This window comes from Lactuca saligna, chromosome 7 (genome assembly GCF_052625555.1).
Source record: "Lactuca saligna cultivar CGN05327 chromosome 7, ASM5262555v1, whole genome shotgun sequence".
NCBI lineage: Eukaryota > Viridiplantae > Streptophyta > Magnoliopsida > Asterales > Asteraceae > Lactuca > Lactuca saligna.
Genome location: NC_136423.1, coordinates 144,798,098 through 144,810,956, shown reverse-complemented (window position 1 = coordinate 144,810,956; position 12,859 = coordinate 144,798,098).

Sequence of the window (12,859 nt, the reverse complement as noted above, 5' to 3'; positions counted from 1 at the left end):
ATTTCATCATCCAAATTAATGAATGAGACTTCTTCTTTTCTTCCTTCTTCTTGCTTAACTTCTGGTAGAGCTTTAAACACTGTTGACTCATCTCCTACCCTCAACATTAGTGTGGACTCACATACATCGATTAATGCACCCGCGGTATTCAAGAATGGTCTTCCCACAATAATTGGAATTTTGTGGTCTTCTTCCATATCGAGCACTACAAAGTCCACGGGAAATATAAACTTATCCACCTTGATGAGGAGATCTTCACAAACACCTCTTGGACTAATAATTGTCTTATCCGCTAATTGGGTCTTCATATTCACAGGCCTTAGCTCCGGTAAATTCAGCTTCTTGAAGAAAGAAAAAGGCATTAAGTTAATACTTGCACCCGAATCGGTCAACGCTTGAGTAAATTGACAAGGAATTATGATGCTTCCCGGATCGCCCTTCTTTTCGGGTAGCTCACTCATTACTATCTCAGCGACTTCAGCTAAATCCTTTCTAGCAGCAAAGAGACCTTTAAGCAAGTTAAAATACTTGGGTGTTTGAAGCATTGTTTCGACAAATGGAATGTTTACTTGAAGAGCTATAACATGCTCCATGAAAGCTATGTATGCTTTAACCCTTTCAGCAGGTATGGATTTGATTGGGAATGGCAGAGGAGGGTTGTAAGGCCTTAAGGGAACAACAATTTTGTCATCAGGGCATGGACTCGTCGAGTACATTAGAGGGACTCGGCAAGTCTGGTCGGGTGTTGTTGGATCCGACTCTTCTGTCTTTTCTGCATGCACCTTGGAGATCTTCTGTTTAGGGGTGAAAATTTTTCCATAACTGGAGGTCACAACATTCACATTCTCCATTCTCGGATTATTCTCAGTTTTACTTGGAAGTTGACCCAGTCTTCTCTTGTTCACTTGATGAGCAAGTTGTCCTAGCTGTTTCTCAATGTTGAGAATAGATGCTTGCTGATTCCTTAGCATATTTCTGGTCTCTTGTATTGCAGCATCATGATCATTGTGTCTTTTCTCGGAAGCAGCTATAAATCTAGTGAACATTTCTTCTAAATCGGCCTTCTTTTCCATAACCGATTCTTCCTTTTGATAAAAAAACCCCTCTCATTCTGCTTGTATTTCTCCTCCTTCGCCTTTTTGTATTCTTCATACGGGAGCCATTCCTTCTTCGATTTCTGCCAATTCTCATCGTAACGATCACCGCTTGAGTGGAACACTTGCTCCTTCTTGTTTCCATTTTCATCTAAGTCACATTCCTTCGTGAGATGAGGCCCACTACAATTCTCGCATCCAACTCGAATAGCATGGATTTTTGATCCATTTTTGTCATCCTTCTATCTAAACTATCGAGCTTAGCCATTATCGCCGCTATGCCATCATTCGCTGAGTTCACTAACCCCCGACTTACTTCATTTCTTGGGTTGTGGTATTCTCTAGAATGTTTAGAAAATTCTTCAATTAATTTTTTGATTTCCGGGGGTGGTTTCCTTTTGAGCGGGCCTTGTGAGTCGAGCAATTGCCTTGTGATGACATTGACTCCATCATAGAAGATGGAAACTTCTTGTTGGCTATTAAGTTCATGGTGTAGGCAATTTCTGAGAAGACCTTTGTACCTTTCCCACACCTCATAAAGAGACTCTTCGGGCTGTTGCTCGAAGTTGGCAATGGCCTTCTTTAACTTGGCTATTTTAGAAGGTGGGCAAAAGTGATCTATGAACTCTTCTTTCATCTTGGCCCATGTGGTGACCAACCCGGGAGGGAGTGACTTGAGCCAGTCTTTTGCAGCACCTTTGAATGTAACTGAAAGCATGCGAAGTAGCTGAGTCTCGCGTGGCACATTTGGTACATTGAAAAAATCAGCCACATCATTTACTTCATCCAAGTGCTTGTAGGCATCTTCGTGGTCTTTTCCATAGAAGGGAATCTCCTTAAGTTGAGCGAGTATGTGGCCTTTAGTTCGAAAGTGGCAGTAGCGGGAATTGCGGGTTGCACAAGTCCCAGTCCGGTGGCATCACACATCCTCTTCTTCCATTCCCCCATGGGGTTTTCATCGATATTAGCCATAGTGATAGCTAAATTGTCTTCAAAGTCAGATTCATGCTCGAAAGTGAGATCTTCTTCTCCCTCGGTCTTGTACTCGGTGTCTTCTTTAATCGGGTCTTCCATTGCTAAAGAGGCGTTGGATGCTCCTGATTTGCTGCTCTTCTTCTTTCTGAAAACGGACTTGAGGTTCTTTAGTGTCGAGTTCTTTAAAGAAACGGATTCTCCAACGGATTTTCCTTTGTTCCTCCTAAGTGCGGATTCAGAGTCTTCTAGAGGAGGGACCAGAGGTGTATCAGATCCTCGGGTCATGAAACAACTACAAGCAAAACAAGAGAAACACATAAAAAGAACAAAAATAAAATAAAAATAAAAACTGTAACAACGATGGACTCGCCGAGTTGGCACGAGTGCACTTGGCGAGGGCAAGGCAAAAAAAGTAAAATTTTTCCTAATTAACTAGTAAAACGGATATTTATTAAAACCTATATTAATTACCAAATTACCTAAGAATTAACTTTGTGTGAGATAAATCCCACACAAAGGATCGATAAAAATAGAAATTAGTGCTAATTTAGAACCGTTCCCCGGCAACATCGCCAAAAACTTGATGTATGTGAAACCAACTAGTTTTAAACCTACTTTTAATTATAAAATAAGCACACAAAGGCAGTGGACCTATCAATTATGGTAAAGCTAAATAAGTAGGGTATCGAACACAGGGAACGGTAAATTAAAACTAAAACTAATTTTATCTAAATTAATTAATAAGTAGGGTTTTTCTCTAGTTTTACAAGACTAGAAACTTACTAACTATCACTTAAACTAAAAACTAGGAAAGCAAAGGTTTAACTAAATTCAATAATGAGAAGGACTTCTGTTTAGTTTAACTCAATTGATCCTATGGTTGATATTATGGTAATAGTGCAATTGATTAATTCTTCTATTGGTTACCGATTCAAGTGTTTAGACTCACATTCGTTGCACTAACCGTTAGAGAACAAACTAACTCAAACAGTGATCAGTTGTCTAATTTAATTTAATTCACTAGATTATTAATTCGGGTTAATTTAGACTTGTAATAGCTAACTAATTTGGTCCTCTAGTTAACTTTTTGTTGATGGTCATCACACAAGCTCACACATGAATTTACCTATTTTTCTTATTAATTCTAGTTTCATGTTCATTAATCCTAGACATATGACAAACATAACATATGATGTTGATAATTAAAAGATGTTCATACTATCTAATTATCTTCCTATTAACAAAAAAATGGTTATCATTCACACATAAGGTTCTTTAACAAGCTAAAATCAACAAAATCACCAACATTGAATTAATCCTACCATAATAATCAATCCACAGTATCAATATTGTATCCCCAAACAGAATTTAAAGAGTTTTAGCTCATGATTGAGGTGATTAACAGCATAAAAACGAATTCTAATTGTCTAGCCATAATGGAAAACAAAAGATTAAGTAGAATGATGTAGATTTGCCTAAAATCTCCTTCGGGATTGAATTCTAGGTTGTATCTTCGTTCTTCGGGTCTCTCCTGGCTCTAATTCGCGGCTTGTTTCTCCCCAAGGATTCCAGAACGTTGAATGTCAATCTGGGAAGCCGTTTTTATAGATGCGACCCGACTCGCCGAGTCCATGTCCGACTCGTCGAGTCCATCACTTAAATCCCGTGTACGGTAAGTCACGGAGTCTTTATCTTCTCCTTATCTTCTCGATCCTTCACTCAAACTCGCTGAGTAGGCGACCCTACTCGCCGAGTAGGTGTTATTCTTGGTGGTTTTTGTTCTTTGTTAAATTCCTGAGCTCCAAACCGCTTCTCCTGCTTCCTTTTGCTTCCGAGATTCAACTTTGGACTGAAAACATAATTCAAACACTTTAAGTATCTTTTGTCCATGATATGCAATAATTTAGCTAATAAATGATAAAAATCTATGCTTAATATAAGACTAAATATGCAAATATCAAAGAACATGGTCGATGATGAATTCAGTGGAGTAGAAGTCTGGTTGACAGACTCTAAAGATGAAGAAGCGCGTAAACCAACGCATGGCAGGGCGTTTGTGGCCAAAGAAGATGATGTTGAGTTTCCAGAGAAATGCTTGATGGTAACTATTGGAGCTTCTCAAATGAGGGGCTACACAAGCAAATGAGAGTGTAATGAAGCAAATCAGAAGGAAGATAAATGCTTTACTGCCAAGCCTGTGAGCGAAAGGATCAGTGACTGTGATCAGTTGATCAAGAAGGTACAATCTATTCTCGAATCACTTAAAATACCTATAACAAACTATGAAAAGGAATTAATCAAATTAAAATTTAAGTATTCAAGTTTAAGTGGAAGCCTAATGCAAACTGGCTTCACAAAGGCTAACCTAACCGATCAACTTAGCAGGGCAACATCCAAGAGTGAGGAGCGAAGAATGTGGATCGAGAAGACATAGTTAGAGTTAGTTAGGATGAGAGATCAGCTGATTTATTTAAAGCGAGTCAATTTAAAGCTTTTAAAACAACGAAATATTTTTCATTTAATAGATAAACGTCTTTACACTAAAATTACTCAGTTGCACTTAAACTGTGATATTGGCAAAAAGGTTCACAAAATGATCTTGCCATTTCTTGAATTTAAGGAGTATGAAGTAGATGCAGATTGTTACAAATGTGAATCAGTTGTATCATCAGATGAGGTTTCAGATGCTTACAGGATAGGTCTGGACAAAATTGAGTCAATTATAAAATCCAAAGACCATAAAGACATACATAGAAATTTGCTGGACGAAAATGACAAGTTGGACATAAAGACTGAAACCATGCAAAAATTTGACTCATTGAATACTAAATTAAATTCAAAACACAAGATGAATGTGGAAAATTCTTTTGAATTTGATGAGGACACTGATATGAGTGAAATTTCTGTAGAGGATGAGGTTGACTGTTCTGAATTCCTCAAAAGAGTGCCTGAAACAGAAAATCCAATCATATTTGAAAATTCAGTTGAGTTCGCTCGTACGTCCAAAAACAAGTCTAAAGTCCTTAGAGAAAAAGCAGTTGTATATCAAAAGGTGCAAACAGTACCGAATCAATTGTATGCTACTACCAGTGTTACCAAAAAGCAAACAGTGGAGCTTACTTTGTTGCTGGATGAAGACAATGCTGAAGGGTGTGACAACTTTTTGTAGTTGGCTCCCATTGACAATGCAGATGAAACAGTAGGTATGTCAGAACAAACCTCATGGAGAGGCAAAGGTAGATATGCGGTTGAGACACTTAACAAGCCTTTAAGCTTTGATACGCCAAGTACAAGTGGTACTAAGGAAATTCAAAGCGAACTAGTAAAGGGTTCAGTTGGATCATCTCCAAGCGAAGCAAGTAAAGAGAAACCGAGACCAAAAGCAAATATTCACAAGTCTCAAAAAGCAACTTGGTGAGCAAACACGTCATCGGAATAGAAGGTACCAGAAAAATATCAAAGAGAGGAAAAAATTCTGGAATTCTCAAAACGCCAATCATCTTAACAAAGTTTCAAATTCTCAGGTGAAAGAAAGGCCTTATGCAAGCAAAATCCGATGCACTCATTGTCAATGATGTAGTAAAACGAACCAAAGGAGTAATGTTCGTGTCGAATCCATCAATGATAAGAACCGAAAGACCAGTTTCAGTCCTAAACCCCAATACCTTCGTTAACAACCGACGTAGAACCCAGTCAAGGATATCAAAGGAAGGGGCAAGCAAGACTCAGATTCTGAAGCTCATGCCAAGAAGACAATAGCTAACCCTAAGAATCAAAAGGCTAATGAGAATAAAAATAAAAATAACCAACCTGATTCAAATAAACCGAAAGTGGAAAGCAATAAAATCAAAGTATGCACCATTAAAAGAAAAGATGAAACCACTTTAATAAAAAGAACAAATTTGGTTGATCTTTCTATTGCTATTCCTTGTACTATAAAAGGCTCACGAGGACCCAATAAACTTTGGGTTCCTAAATCTGCTTAATTTTTGCAGGTTATAAGTGACGAGCGGTTCGACGACGAATGGTACATTGATCGTGGCTGCTCAAGTCATATGACAGGAAGGAGGGAAGAGCTGAGGGAGTTTCGGGAACTTAAGGATAATAGATGTGTCAAATATGGGAATAATTCGTATGGAACGATCAAAGGCTATGGAATGATCACAAATGGGGAATTCTCGATCAGGAAGGTAGCATATGTAGAGGGATTACAACACAACCTAATTAGTGTCTCTCAACTTGTTGTGGGGACTAGCTTAAAGGTTTTGTTCGATGATGAAGGTTCAGAGATTGTTGAAAAGAAGACGAAGATTGTTCTGTTAAAATCCAAGAAAAATGGAGAGATGTACCCTCTTAACCTCAATCCAATTCGAGGAAAGCCGGTTGTATGCCTTCTAACGAAAGCTCACTCTAACAAAAGTTGGCTATGGGACAGAAGGCTCTCTCATCTCAACTTCAAGGATATCAACAAGTTGGTTATTAGTGATCATGTACGAGGTCTTCCCCTTCTCAAATTTGATAAGGAACACTTGTGCGCTGCATGCGAGATGGGAAAGCAAATCCGAAAGAGTTATCCAACTCGTATCAACACAAAGATCATCGAACCACTTGAACCTCTTCACATCGACTTGTGTGGTCCTTCACCAATAGAAAGCGTTGGTGGTAGTAAGTATATATTGGTAATTGTTGATGATTTTTAACGTTTCACTTGGGTTTTCTTTATTAAACAAAAGAACGAAGTGAATCCAAAGTTCAAGGCATTTATAAAGAAAGTGGAACTTCAATTATGAAAGATGGTCAGGAATATAAGAATCGACAATGGGTTGGAATTCAAGAATCAACAGTTCGAAGAATTTCTTGTTGATAAAGGAGTGTCTCACAACTTCTCTAATCCCTAAACTCCACAACATAACGACATAGTTGAAAGGCGAAACCGCTCTTTATGTGAAGCAGCCCGGACCATGCTCAGCTTTGCTTCCTTACCTTTGTACTTCTACGCTGATGCAATAGTTGTTGCTTGTTACCTTTGTACTTCTGGGCTGATGCAATCTTCGAATTGGAACTCCAGCTCGGATCGTCGCATGTCTGCATAACTCTTCTGGCAACTCTGGGTCGTCAGTAAGCTTTGTCAGACTCTGGGTCGTCAGTAAGCTTGTATTGTTGCATGTCTGGTACACCGGATACCATATAGATACTGGCACCAAATCTTGAGGGCAAACACCACTGCCTCTAAATCCAAATCGTGAGTGAGATACCTTGTCTCATGAGGCTTTAGCTTCCTTGATGCATATGGTATCATGTAACCCCTCTACATCAACACTGCACCCATCCCTGAAATAGACGCATCACAATAGACCACGAAGTCCTCCACGGGCTCCACTCCCTCCAGAAGGGCTAACACTGGAGCTTCGCATAATCTCTTGCGAAGAGTCTCGAATGATACCTACTGCTCAGCCCCCCAAGCAAAAGTAATGCCCTTGCGGGTCAATCTGGTGACAGGAATCGCAATCTTGGAGAAATCTTTGATAAATCTCTGATAGTAGCCGGCCAATCCCAGAAAACTCCTGATCTCGGATGGGGATCTCGGCACTTCCCATTGCATAATTTCCTCAATCTTGGCCGGATCGACCAATATCCCATTCTGACTAATGAGATGTCTCATGAACTGGACCTCTCGTAACCAGAAATCACACTTGGAGAAATTGACGCACAACCTCTCCGACCTCAATACCCCAAGAACCTCTCGCAGATGCTCCTCATGCTTCTCTCTGGACCTCGAATATACTAAGATGTCATCGATGAATACGATCATTGACCAGTTCAACATAGGCTTGCACACCCGGTTCATGATATCTATGAATGTTGTCAATGCGTTAGTAAGCCCAAAAGGCATCACCATAAACTCATAATACCCATAACGAGTTCTAAAGGCTGTCTTCCGAATATCCTCCTCGTATACTCTTATTTGGTGATATCCAGATCTCAAATCAATATTGGAACAAGATGCCCCTACAACTGATCGAACAAATCGTCAATCCTCGAAAGTGGATAACGGTTCGTGACTGTCAGCTTGTTCAACTCCCGGTAATCAATACATATCCAATATGAACCATCCTTATTGTTAACAAAAAGGATTGGCGCTCCTTACGGCGAGCTATTCGGTCAGATAAATCCCTTCCCTAGTAGCTCCTAGAGCTGTGAAGATAATTCCTGCATCTCTGGTGGCGTAAGGCAATAAGGCGCCTTGGCAATAGGCGCCGTGCCCAGAACTAAATCAATCTGAAACTCCACCTGTCTCTTGGGAGGCACACCTAGTAACTCCTCAGGGAAAACATCCAAGAACTCGCACACTATCGTAACCTCGGAGATAGAACTCGACCTCTCTGAAACAATCTGCGTATTTATCACATATGCTAGAAAAACCATACAACCATGCTCTAAACTCTGCCTCGCCCTAGCAGCAGAGCAAAAGGCTGACCCAGATCTGGTACCCTCGCCATACACTGTAAGCACTCCCCCACTGGGGGTCTCGTATAGTCACCAACGACGCTCGCAGTCAATCACGGCTCCAAAACGGATCAACCAATCCACACCTACGATGACACAGACATCATCAATCGTAATCGGTACCAGATCAATCGGAAACTCGACACCAAAAATCTCCAGCACACATCCTCAGAACACATCAGTAGCGAAAACCGCATGCTCGTCAGCTATAGAAACCCTCAAGGGTCGACTCAATGTCTCACGTCAGATGTTGGTGTGATGACTAAAAGCTAAGGACAAGAAGCATCGACTCACAACCGAGTTAAATAACACTAAAGCAGGTACAGAACTCAAAAGGAATGTACCTAAATATAACACAGAATAAGCACAAAAATCTCAAAATAAATAAATAAGGAAATACATACCAACCACGACATCCGGTGCTGCGTGGACCTCCTCCGTTGTCAGCTGAAAAGCTCTCCCACTAGCCCTCGGAGGCCTTCACCAACCGACTATCAGTAGCATGCAAATTAGCAGGTGCAGATCCCTGTGCTGATCCCTGACGAAGCTGGGGGCATTCGGCCTTTCGGTGGCCGGTCTGGTTGTAGTGGAAGCAAACTGTAAACCCCTTGGGGAAATCCTTTGTCATATGCCCCTCCTTGCCACACTTGTAGCAAATCCCCTCTCGGCACGACCCTTCGTGACTCTTGCTGCATTTTCCACAAGTGCGGCCCTTCTGGCCCCCAATCCTCAAATCAGCGGGCTTAGCCCGCTTTACTGCCAGTTGTGACTAAGCCGGCCTCCGGTCTCACCCATGAGACTCCACATCCTCCTTGGCTTGAGTCTTCAGCTTGATCTCCCTCCTCCTGGCATTTTCCTGAAGCTCATCAAATTTCCAATAAGACGAATTCGCCACGAACTCTCGAATATCCATCCTCAGAATGCTCAAATACCAGCTCATTCATGCTTGCTCAGTCAACACATGTTTAGGGAAGAACAACACCCTCTCGTGAAACATTTATGTAATCTCAGTCACCGACTCTGGCTTATGCTTAAGAGACAGAAACTCCTGGTCCAACCGTTCCCTCTCTACCGAGGGAACATACTCATCTTGGAACACCACAGGAAACCTCGCTCGAGCATACTCTCACTCAACTAATCATCCTTACTTTCTCCTTAGAATCCTATGGATTCTTACTTGGGTTGCATACAGATCGGGTGCTTTTAGTAGTACGGGCTCAATACTACCTTCCACACCCTACCGATAGTCACCCCAAGTCCTCCTCCTAGGATTCTAATTCACAAGTACTCTATCCCTTACAAACTTCAGACTACTCTCCCTGAAGATTACTCATATGTTCATCTAAGTATCTCTTCATGGGTTATTTCCCGACTCAGAACTCAGCACATACTCAGAGTAAATAACAGATAACACTGATCAAAAACATGTCCTAGGCTAAGGCATCACAAATCAGGCAACTCTACCTCTAGAATATAAAATCCCTAGCCTACTCTCAAGCATGCAAATCTAATAAAATATCGCATAAATATCTCATAACACAAAAGTATGGGTATTTTGGGAAATCGCCGTTTGGGCTCTAGCTGATTGTACACACTGCTCCAACTCGTTTTCTCTTAAAATTCTTTCCTGTTTTAGAAAATCATTTCTTTTGAAAAATTTCTCAAATCCTCAGTTTGAGTCCAAACACACCCGGAGGTGCATCCGGATCCCTAAAACCAAGGCTCTGATACCAACTTGTAACGATGTAAATTTTAAATCAATTTTTCATTCTTCAAACACAATAAAACACATGACACATTTTCTACAGAAAATTTCAAGTATCAAGTCTCAAAATATATTTAAAAAAATTATTTATCACAAATTCAGGATCCTCTGAAAACATGTCTCCAATGCGGTTGGGTGTACAATCAAGTCGGTACCTTCCCGCAATCCTGAAAAGTACCTGAAACACATAACAAATAACACGGTGGGCAGAAAGCTTACTGAGTTCCCCAAAATATCACACACATCACATTAGCCACTCAAGGCTAACTCAATACGACCCTTCGGTCAATGTGTTCTAGTGGGGACCCTCCAGTCCCACAACTCAGGTGAACCCTCCGGTCTTAACTCAATAAGCTCATAATAATAACAACAACAACAACAACAACAACAATAACAACAACAACAACAACAACAACAACAATAACAACAACAACAACAACAACAACAACAACAACAATAATAATAATAATAATAATAATAATAATAATAATAATAATAATAATAATAATAATAATAATAATAATAATAATAATAATAATCATGATGATAATAATAATAATAATAATAATAATAACAATAATAATAATAATAATAATAATAATAATAATAATAATAATAATAATAATAATAATAATAATAATAATAAATCACAAGACAAAAATGTGAAATATCACAATACACAGATAAAACACATAAGACATCTCGGTTACACAAAGATACTACTCATGCTAAGTATATTGAGAACACTCACCTCACAAGAAATTGGCTAATCTCAAACTCAAATCACCAATCTAGCCTTTGCCTAACACACATGACAATTATCCCTAATTAATCACGGCTCTCAATGAGCTAAACTAACCCTTCTACAAACTCACAGAAGGGTAAAAGACCATTTTACCCCTCAATGGCCTTAATAGTCCACAAATGGACCAAACCCTAAAAGTCAATCAAAAGTCAACGGCAAAGAGTACGTTGCGCGTACCAGTTTACTACGCTGGGTGTACTCTGCTGTCATGCGTGCATCGGGGATGCTCGACCTTTACGTTGCGCGTACTGGGACTACGCCCATCATACATCCCAGTTTCACTCTTCTTACTCATTTGGTCTTAATCAGTTAAGACCATGGATCACATCACAGATCTAGACTCCCTAATAGCTCTTATTCTATAAAGTCAGTGACTTTAAGCCTTTGCATGGCTGGAATGGTCACAAGCACACAAAACACTCACTCTCTTATCTTGAAAAGCCTATATCTTATGCATGGCTTGATTCCAACGTCCAAGATTGGATTTTTATGACACTACACCACTAAATACACTGAAATGGGGTTGATCATAGTCCCTGGAGCCTAATATCACATAAAGTCTTCAACTTTTAGGATAAAACCCTAAAAATACTCTACTAAGATGCAAAATTAAAAGAGTGAGAAAGCTTTGAGCTTTATACCTCAAAATGAAGCTCCATACTCAGATAGGCTAAGATCCAAAGGCTGGAATCCTAATCCTTCTTCTTCAAGGCTCCTTTTTCACTCCAAAGAAACACAAGAATACTCCCAAGGCTCTCAAATGTACTCACAAGCACTAAGAACGAAACCTAGGGTTTAACAAGGTTAGTGTCTGAGAATGGTGGCCAGGAATGAGGCCATTCTAACCTTTATATCGGGGACTCACCCTAAATTAGGGTTATCACTCTGGGCCTAGTACTCCCAACGTACCCTCTACTACGTCCAGCGTACTAGGTGGCTTCTGCGTCAAATGCACGCATATGAGTACGATGAGCTTATACTCACGTATGCCCCGCGTACTCATTCGCCACCTTTTCTCATAAAGGGACTAAAATGAACAAGTACTCAAAATATTAAGGGTTATAAGGTATACATGGACTTGGGATGTTATAGCTTTACGAGGATATTTGCTTTAAGAGACTAACAAGGAAACTTTAGTTGCAGATAAGTGTAATAGTGTTTCTTTTTTAGATTCCTTTCGTTGTTCTTGTTTGGGAGGGGCGGAATCTGAATAACTTGCAAGTCTAATTTCAGTTATGTCCTCGATTCCTCTTTCTGTGATGCCTGATCAATGGGTGTGGAACTTAGATTCATCAGGTATTTACACATTTTCTTTCTCTTGAAACTTGATTAACTGGGTTACTTTGGGTACTGTTGGCAATAATACTAGATGGGTGTCTTTGGTTCCTCTTAAAGTAACTATTTGATGTTGGAAAATTTTTTTAGACAAGCTTCCTAATAGACAAAATTTATTTTTGAAAGGGTTGGATATTCAATCGATCATGTATTCGATTTGTGATAGTGGAGTAGAATTAGTGCATTACGTGTTCTTTTCCTGCTCGGTTGCTAAAGCGGTTTTTGGATAAATTTTTGAAGTGGTGGGGTTGGAGGTTAATGATTTTAATTCTACCAGTGAGTGGGTAGATTGGTTTGAGAATGTTAGATTGGGGAAGAAGTTTAATGACGTTTTGGAAGGAGTGTTCTTTATTTCTTGGTGGTTCTTATGGATGTTTT